Genomic DNA, 23,224 nt, shown 5'->3' with positions numbered 1-23,224 from the left:
TTTCTGGGCATCCTTATAAGTGACAGCCATGCAGGCCTGAGATGCTCCAAGTGCTGTCTCTCAGGAAGAGGCTTAGACAGATTTTCAAAATAAACCCCCAGTTTACCAGCCAGAAAAACATGACTTGGAGCTAAATAAAACCTAGAATACAGAGGGAAGAAAAGCCATATCTAAACTGGGACAGATTCTAAATCTAAGGTAGTTGACCATGACTCTAATAAAAAATAAACCTGAAAAAGCCCTGACACATTTTCACACTTATCTTCTGAATCCTCCCCTCCTTGTCATCCCTCCTCTTGGGCTGCCACTCAAAGCACTGTGTTTCCAACAGAACAACCCCCTTCCAAACTACTGACAATTCAGTCCATAAACAGAGTTTTTCTTCACTGTGGCAACTTTCCAAGTAAGGACTATGAGATCATCCTACAATTGTTTTTATCACAGAACAATAACAACTTAGTACTACTATACAATAATTAATTAGGAAGAAGAAGAAAAAAAAAAAAGAGAAGCCATACTACTCTCTCCTGATATTCTTCTGGACACTTAAAATCCCAGGCTGAGCACTTATTAATAAACAAATAACTAGAGAAATAAACATAGTGCTGCCAGAAGTACATTAAAAATGTTTCTGGCTGTGGTATTTTCCTCCTGCTATTTTATGAAGATTTCAGGTAAAGAGCAACCTAATCAGTATCTTAATAGCTGACAAAGTCAATTAGAGCAACTAAGGATTTGCAAGACATTAGAATGCATATTAATCATCCTTGGTCAAAGGATTCAGCTCCTTTTTGAACCCAGTATTGGGACAAACCAGCATCCAGGCAAAGGACAGCTCTTCACTAATGTACAGTTTTAAGTTTCAGTGTTTATCAAACTGAGGAGGTATCTGGGACAAGGGCTGTCACTGATTGTTAGTGCTGCACCCATCATTTGTCACTACAGGCACATCAGAGATCTACAACCACAATTTCCACTTCAGAGCAAGCTTTTGTGTCAGTGGTCATAAGTTTGCTATCCAGCAGTCAGCTTTTAAATGTATCTTTGTCACAGGCTAAACTTAACATGCCTTTGTCCAGCCCTACAAATTCACTCAAAGCCTGATTTATCACATAGCATTCCCTGTGTAATGCAGGGCAACTGCAGGGCAATACAGCAGACAGTAAGTATCACACTCTATAGGAGTGATCAAAAAGCACAAGCTGCCAAACAGCCTAAATCCAAAGAATCCAAGCAATCATTGCCCTTCATAAATCTTTAAGCTTGTCCCTAACTGTACATCAAGCATTCTCCTACTGACTACTGTCATGTATTATGCAATTATCACCATGCATTCTACATGGGTTAAATATTTTATCCATGTGCTAGGTGCATACACAAATTCAATCAGTAAGACATGCCATATATTCAGTTCACATCACCTCTAAATCACACAAGTAGGCACTTCTGTTTTGGTATAATAATCTTCCTACAATACCATACTGTTACACATAGACCTGCACTAGTCCTCCAATAGTCTGCAGAAATCCTGCTTGTTGGCTATCACCTAGCTGATATCAGCCACATTTCAAAGCTCCCCATGACTCCAGAAGCAGAGTTGCAGCAATTGCATTTCCCATTTTACCAGTCTTCCTGACATATCCAACACAGCTGTCTCAGACTCCTCTTGTAACCTAAGTACTTTGATCTTCACTGTAGCTTTTCACAGAATGGTTTGGGTTGGAAGGAACCTTAAAGACCAACTAGTTACAACCCCTCTGCCATTCCAGTAGATCAGGCTGTTCAAAGCCCCATCCAATCTGGCCTTGAACACTTCCAGGGATGGGGCATCCACAGTTTCTCTGGGCAACCTGTTCCAATGTCTCACCACCCACACTGTAAAAAATTACTTCTTCATATCTAATCTAAATCTACCCTCTTTCAGTTTTCTCTGCCTCTCCTACATACTGAGGTGAAGTTTCTCAGATACTGCAAGAAGTGTTGCACACTTATTCCAGATCAGGTCCCAGCCCAGATGCACCCAGCTGAGATGCCCTCCCTCAACTGGAAATGCCTCTTTTGGCACTTCCATGTAACCCATACATCATTTTCATGACGGTGTCAAACTGACAGACTAAAGACAAACTTGAACCCACTTACCCTCATATAGGCCTTTCTCCTTCAAAGTCTTCCATTGCTGAACTCCCTCTTCATAGGAAAAGTTGTTGCATTACTTCCTAAGCTGAGGCTGTAGCACCATCCAGTTTCAGGCATTCAGCACTGATGCCAGAGTCAGGTGCCCAGGCTCTGTTAACAGTCAAGACAGAAAGCAGGAGTTGGGTGCCTAATTAAAAATCTGCCTCTTTCCACTGATTACATAAGAGCTCAGACTGTCATACTGCTAATTTTGACATCAAGGTTAAACTGGGTAAGTGAATTCATGACAATGTGTGGCCTGACACTTTGCTGGGTTGAATTCCATCCCTTTAGTATTATCTAATTGTCCAATTAATTGTATAGTCATTCCACCTAAAACTGCACACTACACACTGTCCTCCTCCCACCTGCAAGTTTCAACAGCTTGCTTTCAATACAGCATGCCAACAATATCAACCAGAGAAAAAACAAAACAAACAAAAAAGCCTCAAGAAAACTAAACAAGTCAACTCCCAGAGAGTAATTCATCACATATCTACCTCCTTCTGTCTCTCCTGTGCCAGTTCTTCAGGTGGGTTTACATGCATGCACCTGTTCTTCCTCCACCTTGAACGATAATTTTGATGCAGCACCACGTTAAATGGCTCAGTAGATCCAGAGAGACCAGATCTAGCCCATTTATTTTTCTAGAAAACCTACTTTCTTATTAAAAAAAGATACTAGGCCAGTTTGACATGACCTATCTTAGTGAAATAGATTGTGTTTCATCCTCCCTCCACTCAATTCCCAAGTCTTCAATTATTCATTCCTTAGAAAAAAATTTTAAGGTTATTAGGGTCAAATTAACAAGCCTGAAGTTGCCTAGATCACATTTTCCATATATATAAAATTCAATAGTATGAGGAATAAAAATTCTCTAAAAAATCTTAGTAATGGATCTATATTTCAATCACATATAAAAAAAGGTACCTTTAAAAAATTCCCAATTTGGAAACTCCCAAGGGAGAAACTTAAAAAGTCATTCTGACAGCCAGAAAGTCTGATGGGTTTTAAAATATGAGACATGTAAAAACTGGATGCTTCTTCTCAGAAATGCAAAATCATGAGTAGAACACCCAAGACCTTCTGAAACCTCCTGAGACCACAAAAATACAGGATATAGCTAAAGCCCTTGTATACCTTTATCTGTGTTGGACTCAAAGATCTTGGGGATCTTTTCCAGTCTTAATGATTCTATGGGAAATCCCAGCGCAAATCTGAAATGTTTGTGGGATTCTGTTACACAAGCCTCTAAGAGTTGCACAGTACCTTAAACTCTCATTATGCAGTACAATTTCTTATATTCACAAACTGTTGAATATGTTCATGTGGACTTTTCAATTACTTGGGTCACTCAAGCATGCAACATCTGGAAATGTTTCTGCTATAAGGCATGATGATTTTCTCGCTAATATTCAAAGGCTTTTTAAAAGAATAAATACACTACTCATTTCAAGAAAACGGTTCAACATGCTGTAAGAATATGGTTTTTGTTTTTCTTCCTCTTCTTGTTTTAACGTTTTGGTATCTCTACCAGCTTGACATACAAATGCAAAAAAAAAAACCTTAAAAGCACAAAACATTTCCTTAGTCTGCAATTTTAAGCTCTTCTTCTGACCCACATTTGCATTTCTCTGCTTTGAGCTGAAAGTAACCATCTTGTTAAAAGGTGATATTTGTATATGTCGCCTCCTTCAGACAAATTTGGCCTGAATTTTAATATACTTACTTGTTGATTCATTCTTCAAACAGCAGAAGTGTGAGTTGTGCATCTTGGTGCTTTAGAAGTAGGTTTGCAGCTGTCTGCACATGTCACAGAATAGTCAAAATAGGCAAGCAGTTAAGATTTCCTCTGAATATCATGGCTAAAAATGTCTAATTGTGCTAAATTAATAGCTATGGGGCATCCAATAGGAGGGGTAGAAGTGGGAGAGCAGGCACCAATCTCTTCTCTTTGGTGACCAGTAACAGGATTCCAAGGGAATGGCATGAAGCTGTGTTGGTAAGGTTAGGTTGGATATTAGGAAAAGGTTCTTCACCCAGAGAGTGGTTGGGCACTGGAACAGGCTCCCCAGGGAAGTGGTCACAGCACTAAGCCTGACTGAGTTCAAGAAGCATTTGGACAATACCCTCAGGCACATGGTGGGATTCTTGGGGCTGCCCTGTGTAGGACCAAGAGTTAGACTTGATGATCCTCGTGGGTCCCTTCCAACTCAGGAGATTCTATGATCAAATAAATTCTGGTTCAGCAAGGCAACCCAGCTTAGGGGCAGCACATGAGCAGATGCATAACTATAAGCTTCAGTTCCACTGAAGCAAGCAGAAAACTTAAGATTTCTCCTGGTGTAGTTTTTAAGACTGACCTGACTTTTTGGGAGACCTCAGATCACTGACAACTGCTCCTGACTGTACCAAGGGCTGCAGCTCCCCGGTGTCTACAAAGGACTTTTATCGAGATGTCTGACTTCAGATTAAAGATACTAATTTGAAAATTTTCCCTGCCCTCCCCAAAGTTATGAAAAATCCTGTACTAAAGTTAAAAATAACTATGAGCCTATTCTGCTATTTATTCTTCAGAGAATAGCATGTTAGTAATGCCTCAGTCTGAAGCAAACTGCAGATTTTTTGTCTTTTATTGCAGTGCTTCAAGCTATTGCAGTCTGTATGTATGGGGACCATACAGAACGTTTGCAAGTGTTTGTACTGCACAGTCCAGACCTTTTGATGTATGGAAGTCTGTACCTGAGGACCTACACACTCACTTTCTCTCTTATCTTCCTAGCTAAATGGAAAATACTAATGGAAGTAGGAAATTATCCATATGCAGAGTTTCCAAAAAGGAAAGTAGCATGGTAGGCAGCTGGTTTTGAAAGTTGGTTTAGATGGTTCACATTAAGTGTTAATTCTCTCAGTATGTTTTAGTGAAACAATTATTACTGAAATCCTCATTATTATTCTGTGGTAGTTCATCCATGTATCTCCCAAGGATAATGCTGAGATTATTAACAATAGGTACTAGACATTTTGTAATTTAAACATTGTAATAGCTTTATAATTAAAATGCAAACATAGGAGTAAAATTAACGTTATCGAATTGAATGCAAGCTTGGACAGGATAAAGTTCTGAACACTTTAAAGGTCTTGATGTAAGAGTATCATTTAATTCCAGAAAAAGCTTAATTTTTGTGCTTGCAGAGAACATAATACAGATAAAATATCTGTAAAAAGAGACAGCAGTCATAAGAAAGAACCAAAGTAACAGCCCACAGATCACTGTTGTTTCCAGATACTTCAAACATTTGAAATTCTACCTCTGCCTTCTCCCTGACTATGTGCCCTCTACAGCTGTTCTCACTAGCTATGTGACATCATGTCCTCTTATTCTTCTTTCTTTCCCTCTCCCTGCATTCAGGCTCTATTCAATATCATCATGCCTTTGTTTAACATGTTACTCAAACTCAGTTCTCCATCCCTCTCTTCACTGTTAAAAGTCATGGTTAGCTCTGTATACTAAAGCCAGCAGTCAGAAAACCCGCTAATGGAATACAGAATATTACAGAAAGGCCAAGTGCCACACATTATGCAATGACTGCACGTGTAGTTACTGCAATTATACATGCCGTGTCTGCATGGGGCATGAATTGATCTAGCATGAACAAGAGGATGATGAACATTACTCTCTAAGAAACAGGATCACTGCACATTTAACACAGCCACAGAGTCGCACATGGCCTGCTCTGAATTTATACTTTACAAACTGGCAAGAAGGAAAAAGGAACAAACTAGCAAATGCTGGTGGTTTTTGTTAAAAAAAAACCAAACCCAAACTGTAAAAGCAGATAGTAAACTTGCAGTAAAACCTAACAACAAGAATCATAAAGCAGCTTGCTGTGCTTATATTAACGATCACCTCTCCTTAGTCACCCATGCTGTTTGTCCACTCATTATCTACACTAGCATATACTTTAGCAGGGCACATTTTCTATAGATGTCACCCAGAGAACTGACTGAAGAGAAAGCTCTGACTCTTACTTAAAAAGGGTGACATAACCTGTCATATACATATTAAGGAGCCTCAATCAAAAAAATTATGTGGAGATTTATATGTGCAACACGGAGTTTGACTCCTAATAAAGAAGCCACTAAATCTACATCAGTGGAAAGCAAGTATGCACCAAAATAGCAAGCAAGCAGGCAAATAGAAGTGGTGGCGTTCTCTTTTCCTTCTCTCCTATTTTCTCTGCAGACCTACTCTAACACAAAGCTTCAAGCAGGTAGTGCGATCTGACAAAATATGGACTGGGTTGCACAGCCAGGGCCATATTTGAGAAACACTTAATTAGGATGATATGCTGTCTCTGTAGGGCAGCCCCAAATGCTGGGTTTTAGCTCTATTGTAATGGATTTCTTTGCAAGTGTGGAGACAGACCCCACATGGGAGAAGTCATAACTGTCTTGGGGCAGAATGACAATTCTTTTTTAATTTCTTCAGCAAGAAGCTGCACTGAATTGGATGGAGATGAAGGATTGCCTCAGGCATTTCTTTTCCAATGCAGACAATGATTAATAAAAGAAAGAAAGATGGTATGAATGACTAGTATTACTGTAATTCCTCTTAAGTCACAGGGTCTGGCAATGCTAATTTGCTGCTGGCAACTTTATCCTGGCCTTCTTGGGACAGAGAAAGATCTCTAAGTGCATGCCTGACTCCCAAGCTGCTCTTCGCATCTTCAGTTCAAGATGGTGAAAGGAAAAAAATTACACATAAGCCTCTAGAGTATCCTGTTGTGCACTCTGTTCCATTCTGCCCCAATTAAATAACCGAGTCCATGGTATCGACCCTTTGCTTTAATTTCAGATGTAGGCACAATCATGGCAGCACCCCTCTTTAGACTTTTCAGTAATTGATCCTCAGTCTGCATTAAGAAACACATTTGACACAAGAAAAGCAATGCTGCAGGAGAAAGTGCATCTGCTGACTTTGTCTGCTTGATCTTACTAACGAATTTGATCTCCCTTAGCAGGAGCAGGGGAATAACATCTCTGAGAAGTCAATACTGTTCACCATTGACTCTACTCCACCATTCATTATTTGCTGAACTCTGTAAAAGGGCACTGACGGCACTACATCAGGGACAAGGCCACTGAGGTTCACCCTTAATTTCTGCATGCAACCATAAGCAACACATTTGACCAAGAGCATCCTGTTTCACCTCTCTCTACCTCCTACTTCCAGACCAGAAAAACCTCCTGCCTCTACCAGAAGACTCATTTTATTAGTCTGCTTCAAACTGCCTTGCAGTTCAGACCACATCCCCCATTTCATCAGCACATGTGGCCCAGCTTCTCTTACTCTCAGGAATACCAGAAGCAGCTGTTCAGCTCAGCATACAGCTGCTCTGCACACAGGAAGCAAGAGGAGTCCTATGACTGAACTTTGGTTGGAAACAAGTGGCCAAGAGTCTTCTCACTTCTGCTAACAGGAACCCCACCAGGACATAGATTTCTCTCTCAGGGCCTAGTAATGTGACCAACAGCCTCTGCACCCTGCCACACCACAGGACATAAAGTAGCTCTTTCACTGTGGAGAAGTAAATACTTGACAAAGGTTTGTGAAGTGCTCAACAGGGTTCACTCCCCATCCTGAAGGATACTGCTGTATGTTACAGCAATGCTCAGTGACTGGCAGACCTGCCTTCTTCCATCTCAGGATGTTTAAGGAGGAAAACTAAAGAATGACTGGTTTGTTCCTATGGTAGAAACAGGTGACAAATACTGGCCTCTCAGCACAGGCTGTACTTGAAATCTCACAGACTTCCAGAAACACAAATTGGTTCAAATACAAACATATCACGCTGTCACTAGCTACTGAACTACCTCACCTTCTGTGGACAATGCACCCAAATAAGAACAGAAAATCTCTGGCCAATATAATGAACTACCCCCCAGTACAATCCATAGGGTAAAAGCATGACACTGGTACCAGAACATAGGATCTTGTCAACTTCATTATTTCCCAGGCTGAAGTTCCTTCAGATTTGTCTGCCTCTAATTTATGATGAATCTTTGAACTCTTGCATTCAGTGTCAACAGATCATCATACATTACAGCAGTAATCACTAAAATTATCTTACCTTACTCCACCTTTCACAAATGAAATTCAGCATGTGTATCCAGTTATTTTTTTAATGAAGTCTGAAAGACACAAAATGGACAAATTATTTCTGACTGAATCAAATTTTTTTTTTTTGGGGGGGGGGAGGGTGGTAAGTAATAAATATAGGAACAAAACCCCACTAAAAACATGTGAAAAAATGCAGACTGTTAACATTTTATAACATAGCTTCTCTACCATTTGAAACAAAATTGTTCATTCAGTTTCACACATTCACTTCTTTATTTACACTCAGAATTACAGAATAAAGCCATTAACTGTATAACTGGGAGGTAGCAAATAACTCTATGGATCAAACTATTTATTTTAAGGTCAAAACACAAGCTTTTTCAACTAGTATGCTTTCCAGTGTGATTTTTAACCTGAAATATCTGCCATTTTGCTTCAACAGAGCATGTTAGAAATCTTTGACTGTGGTACCACAAAACGTGGCAAGTCAACAGGTTCCAGTATGGAGAAGATGCTTCACTATCAAAATGTACAGATGGAGCAAACACAGAAATACATACACTAAGTTTAAGAAAAGTAAATCTTTAATTCACAGAAAAATGCACTGATTAGTCATAAACAAAGCACTCCTCAAAACATTAAATTCAGGGAAGATTCATACATAAAGCAGTGTTCAAATTTGTGATGCAGTAATCAAGATGCAATTCATCAGTTTACAGCAAAACTAGCAAAGCAGAACCAGGACTGAAGTAAAAGAAAGAAGTTAAAGAGTACTAAGATAAAACAGTACACCACAGACTAACAAGAACTTCTGCTACTAAATGGGACCTTATCAGTTGAAGAAAAAAACAAGAAGAAAGAAGACCTTCGAGTCAGATAAGACAGCCACAAAAAGGGAGAGAACTGCAGTAGGGTGTAGCAGGCAGTGTGCTCTTGTTGCTACAAGAAGCAGCAATGAACCTAATTCAGGAACACTTGCTACAATAAGCTGAACACCGTCCAGCTCAGTCTGCAACATGTAGAGAAAGGTTTGTGCAAACAAGGAAGAGGCACCTTCTGCAAAAATACTGTTAAACTCAGCAAAGTGGAAGCTGAGCTGAGTTACAATTTGCTCTTCAGAAATACATGACAAGGGCTTACACCACTGTGGTGAAGAAAGTGTTAAGATAAACAGGATGTTAACAAAGTAACAAACCTAACCTGATTTATAGGAACTAATAGCCAAGGATAACCTTGTTTCCCATATAATAGGAGTGTTATGCCCCTGTTAAAACGAGACTTAACAACTCAGAAAATTCCATCCAGCCCTGTGCCTTCATGGACTCATCAGCAAAGCACCTAATATTTCTTACAAAATTATACCTCTTCACAGAAGTGGCCTCTAAAGCACCTTACATTTTGTTCTCTTTTCATTGTCCAAGGTGAAGGCAGAACAAACTTGAGGTTCACTTCTATGACTGTCAGTTCAGAAGTTACAAAGCATTTAAGTAACCCTGGCTTTTTGTCCTCCATGAGGACAGACATCTAACATTATATTGGAGGTCTTTTCAGGGTAAGTGTGATATGCACGTTTTCAGAAAAAAAAAGTCACACACTATTTAAAATAATTTTTATTTCGTCAAATTCAATTGCAAAGTTCCAATTGAATACCCTTTATAACTTCAACTGTATTTATTTAGTATGGTTATTTTTTTCTTTTTCCACTCTAAAAGCAGGCCAAGTACTGTGAAAGCTCCCAGATACCAGGAAAGCTACTCCCAAGTCAAGTCACTGCCAGTCACAGTCACAAGATCAAGGGCTGATACCATGGACCTACTACATTATAATCCTGTAATATACCGTACCACCATTCACCTTCAGGACACCTAATATAAATACTTAAACCTGGTCAGTTATTATTCATTTCATTTAAATGAAGGAATTAAAATGGCAGAGATGCTAAAGGAATCTAAAAATTCTATTTACAACACTGTGACAAAAAACAGATTAGTTCTATGGTGACAGGAAAATCCTTTTCAACTTTGTGGCTTAGCTCATGTATCTGTAAAATAGAGATGATGTAACTACATCGAGCTTCTCTGCTGCCAAGTTATATTCGTAACTTGTTCACTACCTTCAGGAAGTCACACCCATCTTGCAAAGCAACACTAAGATTAGTGACGTGTTCTAAAATCAGCCCATCAGTGAGATATTTTTTAAAAATATTGCAACTTCTGCAGAGAAGGCAAGACCTACATACCAATGTCTCTGTAAGTTCTGACCTCCCGCAGATGCCCTCCTGCTCTGCACCCCCTTCTGAAAGGAACTTTGGATTTTCAACTACATTTCTAGAGTCCATCTTTAAATTCTCCTCTTTGACACAACCACAGTTTTTCACTGCATTCCAGTTCTGTTGCACTTTGGTACCTGATTAAGAATTGTCAAAGTGCAGCTTTAGCTATAACAACTAAACTGAAGGCCAGCAGCATATGCCCAGGTATTACATTCCCAGAGATGCCAGTGGCACTTGCAGATGAACGATGCTAACTGGGCACCAATTCCAGCCACCCTTTTGCACCCTACACTGTAAAGCTTTTTAATTATATTGCCCTGTAATAGCAGTAAAACCATAGCAGAGTGTGGTAATGTACTACTGCAGACTGCACCATAGGACCATCTTCTTGACATGTTCTGCCTTCTGCCTCTGGCCTTTTCCACTAAGACATCTTCATGACAGAAAAAAAAAAGATTCTATTAAAGACTGCAGCATGGTTCTACTTAATTAAAATCATATAGAAATTGTTTTGCAATTGACTGATGGCAATTCAAACCTGAGAGCTTGCTTTCAGATTTTAAAACCAATTGAGATCCTTCACTATAAGGAAATTATCTATAGTGAGGCTTTTTTCCTCCCCAATCACTTATACTTGCATCCAGGGTTACTACACAAACTGAGAACACCAGTTCTCAAATAAATCTGCCACACTATTATTCCAAAGTACTGCAGAAAGTGAAGCACATGACACTATTTTCTGTAGAAAAACATCAGTGTGATAAAAATAACATAAAAATAACAGGGAGTATACATGCTCCCACTGGAAAATCCCTCACTTTCTCCTCCATGTTCCCTTCTTCCTTCTTTCTGACTCACTGAATAGCCGCTAAATCATTCCAGGAAGGAAGGCACAACTAACACTTTTCCTTTGCAATTAAATGTGGTGTCAACACCTCTGAAGGTACCTGCACCCATGACACCAGGTGTAATTTTGTCTATTAGTTAAACAGGGAAAAACAGCCACTTTGACTGGAGGGTAGCCTTGATAGCTTTTATCCAGGTACTGTCCAACAGATGCGATATTCCCTCAAGAGTTTTGCCAATCTAAACTATTGTCTCCCATTGCTTGTCCTCAATTTTCCCTTCCATCTGTCAGCAAAATGGCACATGTTGGTTATAACCTAAACTTCCTCTAAAAAAAACTCCAAGCACACCACATCAAAAGCAAACAAAAACATGACTCCATCACCCTACCCCACTTCTCCCCAGAATAACCGGACAGAAAAAAAAGCAAAACAGAAAGGTACACTGCAAAACCAAAGCTAACAGGATCAAGATGGGGAAGAACTGTTTGCTGATTATACTGGCAAATTTAAGGAGCGAGAACCTCTGCAGTGGACAAGAAGCTGAGGATGAACCACATGACAGCAAAGCTGCAAACTAACACTAATTTAAAGCAAGTTGTTAGATCCAGTGTAGCTCAGAAGATATTTCCTGTAAACATATTTTAAAGGCTCAAGGTTCCAATAATCAGCCTACAAACCCAGGCAGCGTGTTCTTTTCCTAGTGGAGAAAGCAGAACATACAGTGTGTCCTGCTGTGCTCTGATCTTCTCCTTTGCTTTGTGGCAAATAAAATACTGCATTCTCTGAACTCTTTTGCAATTATATATGATTTCCTGAACTCTTTCTTCATTCCCCATCTTGAAATACCAGTTTACAGGAACATAAGAACATAAAGAAGATAAACTCACTTCATTCTGAGCAAATCATTATTGTGATCAATGTGGCACCTCTTTTTGCAGTAATTATACAAGATGCTATCACCATTACATGAAAATATACCCTCCAGAAAAAGAGGAAATTTGCCTTGTCTTCATTGACTTCCCCAGAATTATTTCAGATTTGCTTGCATTATGTATGCAACCTGTACTGTGTGCATTATGTACACAACATTAAAATTTCATCTATTCTCAGCTCCTGGTTGTGAAGAAATAAAACACACGTCTGCAACTCTATCTATCACTTGGTTGCAGCAGTGCTTTAGCATTCCTCATGCTAGGCCGTGCTCCTGAATGAGTCACAACTTCACAATTTGAATGAGTTGGGCAGAAACACAGGTACCATTTCCCTTGCTCTGCACCTGATTTTTATTAAAAGAAAATCACAGCACACAGCAATACCTCCCCAGGTTGAACACACATGGAGTCAGAACCCAGAGCATTAGGTCCATTCCTCAACATTGTCAAATGCACACCTCCACAAAGTCAGTCTAGATAAAGAGTGCAGTCCTGCAAAATGGGAAGCCAGGAAGAGAAGACTACAAAAGATAATCTCAAGGTCAAACCGGTTTGCTCAAGTGGATCCTGTATTCCATATTCTATTTTACATACTAAAGAGAAGACATGGTTCCATTTTGCAAGCATTAAGGACCCAACCATCTGCTATGTGTTTATGCAGAAAAGATGAGGTGACACCCAGGACCATGGTGCACCAACTGTGAACAGTTGTATTGACAGTAAATGAATGGTGTCCAGTACCTAAAATTCTTACTCTCTTCTTTCATTTATTCTATCATTGTCACAGTGAAACACATTAAACACATTTTAGTTAGCTACCAAATGCCCACACAATGCCTCTCTCTTTTTTTTTTTTTTTTTATCATGGGAGGCAATGTTTTCAAGCCAGATAATATTCCACTGTAAAACTAAACATCCAAGGAACAATGGCTGGAAATTATCTTCATGCAGTGTAACCAACTGATAATTTTCTGAAGATGTTCAGTTTTACACAAATTCCCAAGACGCTGAGACATAAAAATGGGTTTTCCTTACCGCACTGACCTTGTAATGTTCATTTTATGAGCCCCCAAATGCAGCTTGAGAGCTCATGTAAATGGGAACATTGGGTACTTCAGCCATGAAACATGCAGCACAATATGGAGAAATCTAGGCTGCACTATTAACTTTTCAGATAAATAGTCATGTTTACTGTGAAGGCTCTTTTCTCAGAAATATAAATCACAAAGGAGTGGGAGAAAAAAGTGCAAGTTCTAGGGAAGTTGGGAAAGATGTCATACTTTCAAAAAATAAATGCTGCATACTGTGACATTCTTCCTTCATCAGCTACCACAGCCCTCCCAAATGCTTATTTGACACATACCTTCTCAGCCATCTTTTAGATGTCTGCAAATGTTGCTAGTGACAATAAAGCACTGTGCTAGGAAGAAACAGCTCTTCCCATTTATCCCGGATGCCTTGCTCATGACCGGAAGGGGGATCAAATCTTCACACAAATTGAGTCAAATGAGTAGGAGAGCTCTTGTCTCCTACTTATCACAGATATAACACCAGCTAAGCAGATCTTCACTGGTAAGCGTTCTGTCCTCCACTTGTCTTTCTCCTAAATTTTACATTAAATTGCTATTTAAAGACACCCTTGGTTTTTAAAGAGACAATTTTTACCTGTGCCAATTTTTTTCTAGCCCTCAAAAAAATCTTATTGGTGGCCCCTTGTGACATTTTGATTTTCCATGAAATTAAAGACTGTGGTGATGTTTACATACCTGAAATATAAATTCCACTAACAAGCACAGGAAAGAACATGCAGTTCTTCTTGAGCTTTTAGGAAATATTTGCATCCCACAAAAAGGCAAAGCATTTACAAGGAAGTCAAAATTGAGATGTGGGTGTTGAAGCCAAACCCCTCCCTTTCCTCAGTTCACACACACACAGACACTGGCAGCCTTCCCTCACTTCCACACACAAAAGGAGCTGTTTCCTTCACACTCTCACTGTGCAAATGGAAGTTTATCCTTCCATGTGCCCAACCAGGCCCCCCCTCTCACTGCTCTCTGTACCCTGAAGGTGCTCATCTCTTTCCACTATCCCCATGCACTCTGCCTCTCTTACTATGTACCACCAAAATCTGCCTCTCTTACTATGTACCAGCAAAAGGGTAGTCACTTTTCCACGCAACTTTTCTGTGTAAAATCGGTGTCCTGTAGATCTATCAGCGTTATAATTTCATGTTCTCATCAGAATCTACAAATCTATGGGACAATGATGAGAAATCTTTCTTATGTAGGCAGAACCACAAAGGCCACATTCTTCCTATTACTCACTACCTCCTATTTACCAAAACATAATTGAAAGCCATCTATTTCTCTCAGGAACAGAGAATAATTTAAGTAACTTTTCCCAAACACCCACATTTGAGAGACTTTATGACAGAAAGAGCTCACTCTAGCCAGCTCAGTTGCATGCATTTTTATGTCATGTATTTAGAGCCATGATACTAATATTTAGTGATAGTAATACTTGTGACACAATCCTTTTCATACCAATCCACCATACTATCATACACAGCTCAAAAGAGCTCTTCTTCCAAGTTTTCCTGAAACAACAAAGGACACTGTCAATATGGCACTATTTATTTCATGTCCTTGTATGTGCATTGTACAAATCAACATTTTATCATTTTGCTCCATATGTCTTCAGGAAAAGCCCTCCCAATTGCTTGAGAGAAATAAATTTTTTTTCCTGGCTTGACTGAAGCCAGGAAAAAAAAAAGTCTTATGCTGTAAAGTCAGACCACTTGTGTCTATTTCTGAAATGAGACAGAAGAAATTTTTTATAGCAGTTTGTATTTCAGGAATCTGGGACTTATAATACATTCACCTATCACACACAGGAAACCCGACGAAGTTACTGGCATTTAGTGCAATCCAAAATACTGCAGTGCTGTCTTTTTTTTTTTTTTTAACAGCATATTTACTGCCCAAATAACCTGCATGCTCTGTTATTCACCTCTGCCTGTAGCTGCTTTGCCATCTGGCACTATCAGGTATTTATCTAAAAGGTAAATTTGAATTAAGGATCATGAATCCACTCCCTTTAAACTGTGTTTCACCTGAACATAGAAGGTCAATTCACAGTTACAGGAGACATCAAACCTACCAATTAGCTGCTGTTTATTTAAGCTCACACAGCTCTGCTGCTTTTAAAGGCTAAGCATCAATTTGAAATGAAAACTGAGCTAATCCCAGATTTCTGCATCCCTATAAAATACAAGGAGAATTCTGCACAGAAATAACATGCCATCATAATCCAGGCCATAACCTCATTTAACCAGAGCAAAATGAACTATCCTCATCCTTACACTGGCTCTGACTCTGGAGCAGGACAGGGGGACTGTAGTCATGAAGCCAAGTGGAAACTCCAACCCTGAAGGCAAATGAAAGGACCATCACTGTAAGAGTATAGGTTGTACCCCTCACTCTTTATTTAAACTAGCACAAGCCTAAAAATACACAAAGGTTTAAGCAGACATAAAAAATGAGACCGTGACTTTTTCTGTGTGATGCAAAAGCTTGTGCAACACAATGAGGTGGGAGCCCCTCTTAGCAGTTCAGGGCAAACAGGACGTGTTCACCGCCTCCCTCTGTGTCCCCCTGCTTGAACTGCTCCAGGATTAGGTGAAGAGCTTTTCAGGACACACTATAAACAAAGCTTTAACAGCTCTTTCCCCCTCCTCTTTAAAAACAAGGCAACAAATCTAATCCCTACAAGAAGACTTCTTCAGAAAACAGGAAAAGGGGCCAAGGTGATGCCCTCTAGATGCTTACACACATAGAAGACCCCCAAAATAACTGACACAAAAATTGTCATTTCTAAAACTTACACAAATAAAAAGAAGAGTTCTCTGACAAACAAGATGGTTCAGTATTGCAAATGGTGCTATTCATACTGCTCACATGCAAGGATTTTATTCCAATATAACTCCAGTTTACACGGGCCTATTTCAAACATGCAAAAAAAGAAATGAAAACTTGTAAAAAAACCCCAACTCATACAAACTTTTCCCTCCCTCCATTTCAAATTGCTATTTGAAAATAGAAATGCTGTGCTGTTCTGTGACAAGGATGCACTACACAAACACCAATATGCTGCATTTTCATATACTGCAGAGTCTTTTTTCGGGAAGTCTAATGTCAAACAGCATGCCGCTATAGAAAATATGGCAACCATTTTTTCTGGGGAAAAGATAAAAATCCTTATTCAGTGCATGAACCATTTTTTGCTCTGTGTAAAAGCTTCTGATACAGCAGTGGTCTGGTCTGGGCTGATCATTAGTTAAAACTGTAATACAGTAAAAAACTATCACTCATATTAAAGATGACTCACATAAATTAATTGCAATGACAGGATTGGATTTCCCTTAAGTTCTTCATCAGGCAAGGCTAGTTATAAATCATTGCTGATGCAGCTTTTGTGTAAAATAGGAGAGTGCTTCCTCCCACTAAAGAATTTCAGAGAAATGCTTTATTTTCTCTAGGGCACTCATTTCTCCACCTACTACCCACAGCAACAGCTCTGCTTCCGGCAGTCATTTCCCACTGTCATGGCAGGGAGAGGTAGAACATGCCCAAGGATGATGCTACTGTCTGTTTTGAAACTTCTGCTCAAGGACTGAGAGAGCAGAACACCCAAGAGATCAGACTTAATCCAGCAGCACTGCTCCCTGATGGCCAGGAAGGCTGAAAAAGGGCTCAGAGTAACACAGAGCATGGCCGCAAAAGAAGTAATGAAAAAAAGCAGGAGGTTTTACAAAGGAAGAAACAGATAAAGGACAGTTGAACACCCCGCACCTGTTGTTTGCAACACAAGCAGCACAAGGAGCAAAAGGGAAGTGCTAACTTACATCATCTTTGTGGCTTTGTGCCACTCAAGGCTTTCCCAGGCGGAAAACCTACGAAGGGGAGAGAATCCACACCAGAGCAGCTCAAGTGAGAATCAAAAAGGGGGCTTAAATTTCAGCAAGACGTTCACAAAAGCTTTAGAGAGGGTAAACATAACAAAGCATGGCTCTGTAGCAATGCAAAGACAAGAAAAACAGCTGTGATATCCTGTAGGTTAGGAACAGGAGGGGAGAACAGAGAGCTGGGATCTTCTGTTTGGGTTTACAGAAATGAAAGGCCAAGGAGATAATGAATTCTCACATTCCAGTCCTGCTAAAAGTACCAGTGAAATAATCCCAATAGCTTCTGCCACTTGTTACCTCTGCAGCCTAATGCAAAGCCAACTTAAAGTGATAAACCCCAACTTTCAGGGTGCCTAGAGAGCAGGCTTTGACAAACCCTATTATACTTACTACAAAATCCCTGCATGGAAAGATCAAATGCAGCTGGTTCCTTTGCACTTAACACAGATATGTTCACTTTCCTGCACAAACTCTCCTACCTTTGATATTTATGTTTTCAGTCGTAACTTGCTAATATATCCCAAAGAAGGCATGGAATTATTGACATGGTATCACAACAATCAGTGCTAGAATTGCATTAGTTCTTCCCAGAAGCTCTCCAATTCACATAGAGCAAACTGTCTAGCTATCTTGCAAGACTGGAATTTTTGTTCTTTTTTTCAGCTGACATTCTTTGTCACTTAGTGGCATCCCTGTAGCAGACAGAGGGACACAGCAGGCAGCACAAGGATGATGTGAATCAGAAGGAGTTCTCTCTGGTGGTCAGCTCTTACACAAAGAGTCTATGGACAAACAGGATGGAGAGGACCTCTTCAGGTTTGTGTTGATTCAGGGGCTGTCATCCTGGTTTTTAGATGTTAAGCATGTTCTTGAAATGTCTTTTGAAAACATCAACTTTAACATTAATTATTTAGCTGCATCCACAATGCAATACAATAAAGAAATTATGTAAACTAAACTGAAGATAATTGAGTTTTACTATAATAAATAATTTGTTGTGACGATAGAGAATTCGTATCTAAATGCATACTTAATGGCAATCATGAAGGCAAACACAGTTCCGACACAATCCTAAAAAACAATAATTCAGATCCAAATCAGTGGGAAAATTAGGACTGTAAAGAATACTTTTTTGAATTTGGGAAGAGGAGACTGACATGTGTCAGAACTTTGTTAGTGAACAGTCCCAAAACCAACCCTAACACTGTTTAAACTATACTATACTACTATAGTATAAGCTGCATTTATAATGCTGTAACATGAGAAATACTTAATATCAGAAATACAAGTCATTAAAATTAGTCAACAAAATTTTTCCTCTGGGAGTTGGGCATCCATGACTGACACTGTTTTAAAAGCGTCTCTCACACTGTAGTTTTCCAAGTTGGATACCACCAGAAGTAAAAAGATACTGCAAATGCACGAAGAGACCTTACTTTCCATTTTATTAAGAAAACTAATCTGTTTTAAAAGAGAGAGTAACACCAAATCTGGTTAAGTCATAGCAATGAAAACACTGTACACAAGAAAATGCTATAAACTAGCAAACAGAAGAACCTGTGCAGTCACCCCAAGACAGAACCTAAAGCATGCTGTCATTTTTAAATGCTATTACTACAGCACTGTATTTCATCAAGAGAAGATGACAGTGGTCCCTTTTAAGTAAATTCTACAAGGAAATGAGTGGTAATTCCAAGTACCTGAAAGCAACCTAGTAAATTATCAGGTTTTGAAAATACCCTCATTCTCTCATTCGCAAAACAAACACAAATGATCTGGCTCCCTTATTACTGAAAGCAGCCGCCAACCTCACTGTAAGATGCACTTTAAAAGGACACTGCTCTGCAAATCCAAAATTAATGGGAAAAAAAAGAAAAGAAAAAAAAAATAGGATAAATTCACTACTGCAGTTCAAAACCAGAATCCCTAGCTTATAAAATCTCCTGTGGGGAATACAGCAAATGCCCAAGACTCAATGGATTCTACGTGAACCTAACAAGTGATACTAGTCTAACCTACATTAAAATTATAGCAATAAAGTGAGTAAAACAGCAGTAAAACCACTACAAACAAATGTTATACCGACTCTGCATATGTCAACGCTAACTAGAATACGTCTCATTTTTTGCATATAACTAATTGTTAGAACAGGACATATATATACATCTATGTGCTTTTAGTGGCACAAGATGAAAATCACCCCAATATCTGAAAGTACCATTTATAGTATTTGAATAAACTGTTTATATCTAGGCACTGCATGGATCACATGCCCAGTCCCAGCCTGAATGCTGAAGGCAAAACAACACAGTGACTCTAAAGGTAAACAATTATTTTGCTACTTCTAATGCAACTGCTTTTTTTATTCTATTAACACAGGAATTCAGTAATCAAGAACTAGAGAACTGCAGCACTCACCAAAGAACAGAGCTGCTTAAAAACTACTTGTTTTCCTTGCCCTACCATCTAGCAGTACTGTTTCTTCAAAAGAGGTCTTCTGTCCTTAACATGGCTGCCATGCCTTATATAACATCAATGAATGAGAAAGTTATTTTGTTTCCTAGGACACGCACTGCCCATTAGCCATATGATTCTCCATATGGCACAGCAAACAGTCCAGACAAAGCTGTGCAGTAACACAGCTCCAAAGATCAGCGTCCTCTGAGAACAACAGCAACAGAAATTCAGACTTCACAAGCTCCAAATTCCCTTTCGTACGTATATAAATAAACAGGCATTCTTACCTTAAGAAAACAATACTACTAATAATAGCAGTGCTCAGTAGAGCCTCCTCTGTTTCATCTGTGCTCGTAAAAAAAAATCTTGGTGCAACTGTCTGCTGCAGCAGGTAATCAATAATATAACCTGCTTCTTCTGTTGCCAGAGCTGCTCCATCTGAACGCTAGCTAACGTGAATACTGTCAGTGTGAGTCATACCAGTGACTCAGAGCAGATGCAGAGCTGCAGGAGGAGTTTAAGTTTCAAGGCTTCCTCTTGCTCCAGCTCCCTGTCACACAGGCACTCACTGCCTGCCCATGTCTCTATGTGTACCTGCACACTACCCCAGCTTGTTCTTTCAGCAGAAGTTGGATTTTATCCTCTGCATAATCTTGGAGAATTGGGTGGTTTTGGTTTGTTTGTTTGTTTGTGGGTTTGGGTTTTTTTACCCCAGAATAGCAATTCTGCTTCTTCACTGCAAATATATTTATCATGAATGCAAAAGCTTCTCTGCAGACCAAGTTAACACCATGGTACATCAGGTGATGCACTACTGCAAGATACCTGTGGGCTCACGTATCTCATCAAGACTAGGGGCAGAACTCAAAAAACCCAGGAAAGAACATAAAATGAAAGTATTGAGTCTGGGCAACATCCATTTATTTGTGATGACTTCATAGCAAAGTGTCTCTGATTTCATTAAGTACTCTGGGCAAGGCAAATTTGGTCTTAAATGCAGTGAGATGAAAGAACTGTGGGAATGACTGTAGGAAGGGGTGCATATGATCAGAAATGCTGTGGGCCTTCTACCAGTTGTAAACACCAGTTTACCTGTGCTAAACACCAGTTTAGCAGGGAAAAGAGACTATAGGAAAAGGGAACAGCTGCATTATAAACAGGAATAGTGCATCTGGGTTTAGGGTTGAGTTGATCTGGCAGCCTCCCCCACAGCTATCCATCTCACTAGGCACTGATAACCTAGTCAAAGGAGCATTCTGATCATGTATTTATTTCCCAGGCCTGCCAGACTCCCCGTGACAAAAAAGGAAGAACAGGCATCATGAAGCCAAAGTCAGGCACTTAATGTTGGACACTTTTGATATGCAATGCCGTACTGATCCCACTTATTTCTGAAAGGTACATTATAGTAAGCAGTTGCAGTATTTAACAGATCCAACCTTCAAAAGAGGCAGATGAATCCAACTATTACTGAGCCATCAGGTTAAGCACATGGAAACAAATTATGGTGGGATGAATCAAGCAAGTATTGTCAAAAGAAGCTGCTGGCTGAAGGAATGCTATTAAAATGCGTAGACCTGCTTAACAGCCACTCATACAAACATCCCAGATAGTTTGGGGAAAAAACACTTGGTTTATGTCAAAGCATTTACAGCTGAACATCTTTCCTCAAGCTTAGCAAATGTCCAGTTGGCTAACACCCAGATAAACAGATTCGTGTTGAGATTTCTCACGGAAAGGCTAATATCAAAGCATGACTTTCATGGGTCTGTGTGTTGAGGCATTTTAAAGAATTCCTTCTTTTTCAAAGCCCAGTCAAATGAAAGGTACCCTTGCCCATTCAATCCAAGTATGTGCAGCACTCTTCAGTACTGTATCTCATTGTTAAAACTGCTCAACAAACTTTGTACTACTGATAGCAAATGATTGCTCTATGTATCTCAAAGCAGCCAAGAACACTGCCTTGGCAGGGATCAAGAGATGAGAAGGAACCAAGCTGAATAAAGCAATCCTTGAAACATGGGTCATGAAGACAGCATAAACAAGGGGGATAAAGAATAGCTGATATCTATAAAGATACACTGAATTGAACTCTTTCCCCTAAAACCAGTAGTATTCTATCACTTGGAAAATCTCATGCTGAATCCCATCCTTTCCCCCAATTTACTGATGACAGTGAATCTTTGCTCCTGTCAAGATTCCAAGGCTTCATTTTCACGTTTTAAATGCCTGAATGCTAAGAACCATGACATATCAGGGAAAAGAAAAAAACCAAAAAGCACAACAGCAGCAACAAAAAACCAAACCCAGACCCCTGAGATTTTAATCAGGAAAACTAACATGGTCCAAATGGCATCTATAACACAGCCAGGGAAGAAGACAAAACTGAATGATACTTCTCATGTCTGGGGATTTGGAGGATGGTTGTTTGCTTGCTTTTGGGAGGTGGGGAGTTGTGGTTTTCTGTTTGCCTGCTTTAAAATATATGGCATGCAATTGTATATCTACATTCAATTTTGTGCTGTTGTCCAGCTGAGAGCATAGATTTGGATCAAAGCTGACTCAAAGAAAAGAGCTGTTAAAGGCCTCAAAGAGAGAAATCACACCAAGAGCAAGCACCCACTGTGTAAAATGCATATACTTGCCTGAGCTGCAAAAGACTTCATCTACAAATCAGATGTGATTTAGCTGCTATAGGCAGCAGTTTCCTGTTGTTTAATTGATCAGTCTTTTGTGCTGGATCTTCTGCAGTAGAAACGGGTTGAAAAGTGGGAAAACCTGAAGCTTCTTAACCCAGCAGAAGTAAATGTACACAGATGTGGATGAAATCTTAACCAAAAATTTAGGACAGCTTGCTGAACTAAACACTGCTGCAAGAGATTCTGCATTAAGAGGCAGTGTAGAGTATTATATATTCTTTAAGGTCTACAGACAATATTTTTTCCCTTTTCACTTTTAGGTAACAAGCAAGCAAAGGCTTTTCTATAGTACCTATTCAACATGCTACTAGGCTCAAGAATCTTGTTCCTCCTCCTCACCTCCCTGTCTCTAGGAATTTGTTTGCAGTTTTTTTAAAAGTCATCCTTAAGCCAGCAATGGTGGAAATGGTTTCCCACAGCCTATTCCAGATTGTCAAATTTCTTATTAACCTGCTTTCTCATGAAAGCTCAAGTTTGTCCTTACTGAGAACACGAATCTCTACTCCTATTTCTGAGCCTTATTCTTCTTAGGTTATACTGTCTGGGAAAGGGGGTGGGGAGGGAATGGAAAACATTTTTAAAAAGCATTCATTTTCTTCAAGGACAGACCTGGCTCCTGATGCAGTACAGCAACAGAAGCAGATTGAGGACAACTGCCAATATCCACAGTGCCTTCGTCCACCCTCACCTCCTAGCTTTCCAGTCATCTTTCCAACAGCTACACACTCTGCTGCATCCTAATATTTTATAATCT

General features: G+C 39.5%; 1 protein-coding gene across 13 annotated transcripts in view; it reads right to left on the bottom strand.

Annotated features, from left to right (window-relative positions):
• Positions 1–23,224, bottom strand: part of INPP4A (inositol polyphosphate-4-phosphatase type I A) — a 118,581-nt gene that overhangs the window by 65,405 nt on the left and 29,952 nt on the right. For 9 of the 13 annotated variants that reach the window (XM_069005983.1, XM_069006038.1, XM_069006046.1 and 6 more), the window contains 2 exons: positions 8,310–8,370; positions 2,140–2,286 (listed from right to left, as the gene is read on the bottom strand). The gene's annotated coding sequence lies outside the window, so the exon portion shown is untranslated. Of the gene's footprint in view, positions 1–2,139; positions 2,287–8,309; positions 8,371–20,058; positions 20,149–23,224 lie in introns of those variants that run through there. The other 4 variants (XM_069006008.1, XM_069006027.1, XM_069006012.1 and 1 more) reach the window with 2 other exon arrangements.

The sequence above is a fragment of the Aphelocoma coerulescens genome, chromosome 1 (assembly GCF_041296385.1).
Source record: "Aphelocoma coerulescens isolate FSJ_1873_10779 chromosome 1, UR_Acoe_1.0, whole genome shotgun sequence".
Taxonomy (NCBI): domain Eukaryota; kingdom Metazoa; phylum Chordata; class Aves; order Passeriformes; family Corvidae; genus Aphelocoma; species Aphelocoma coerulescens.
Note: the sequence above shows the minus strand (reverse complement) of the source record. Positions and strands in the feature narration are given on the sequence as shown.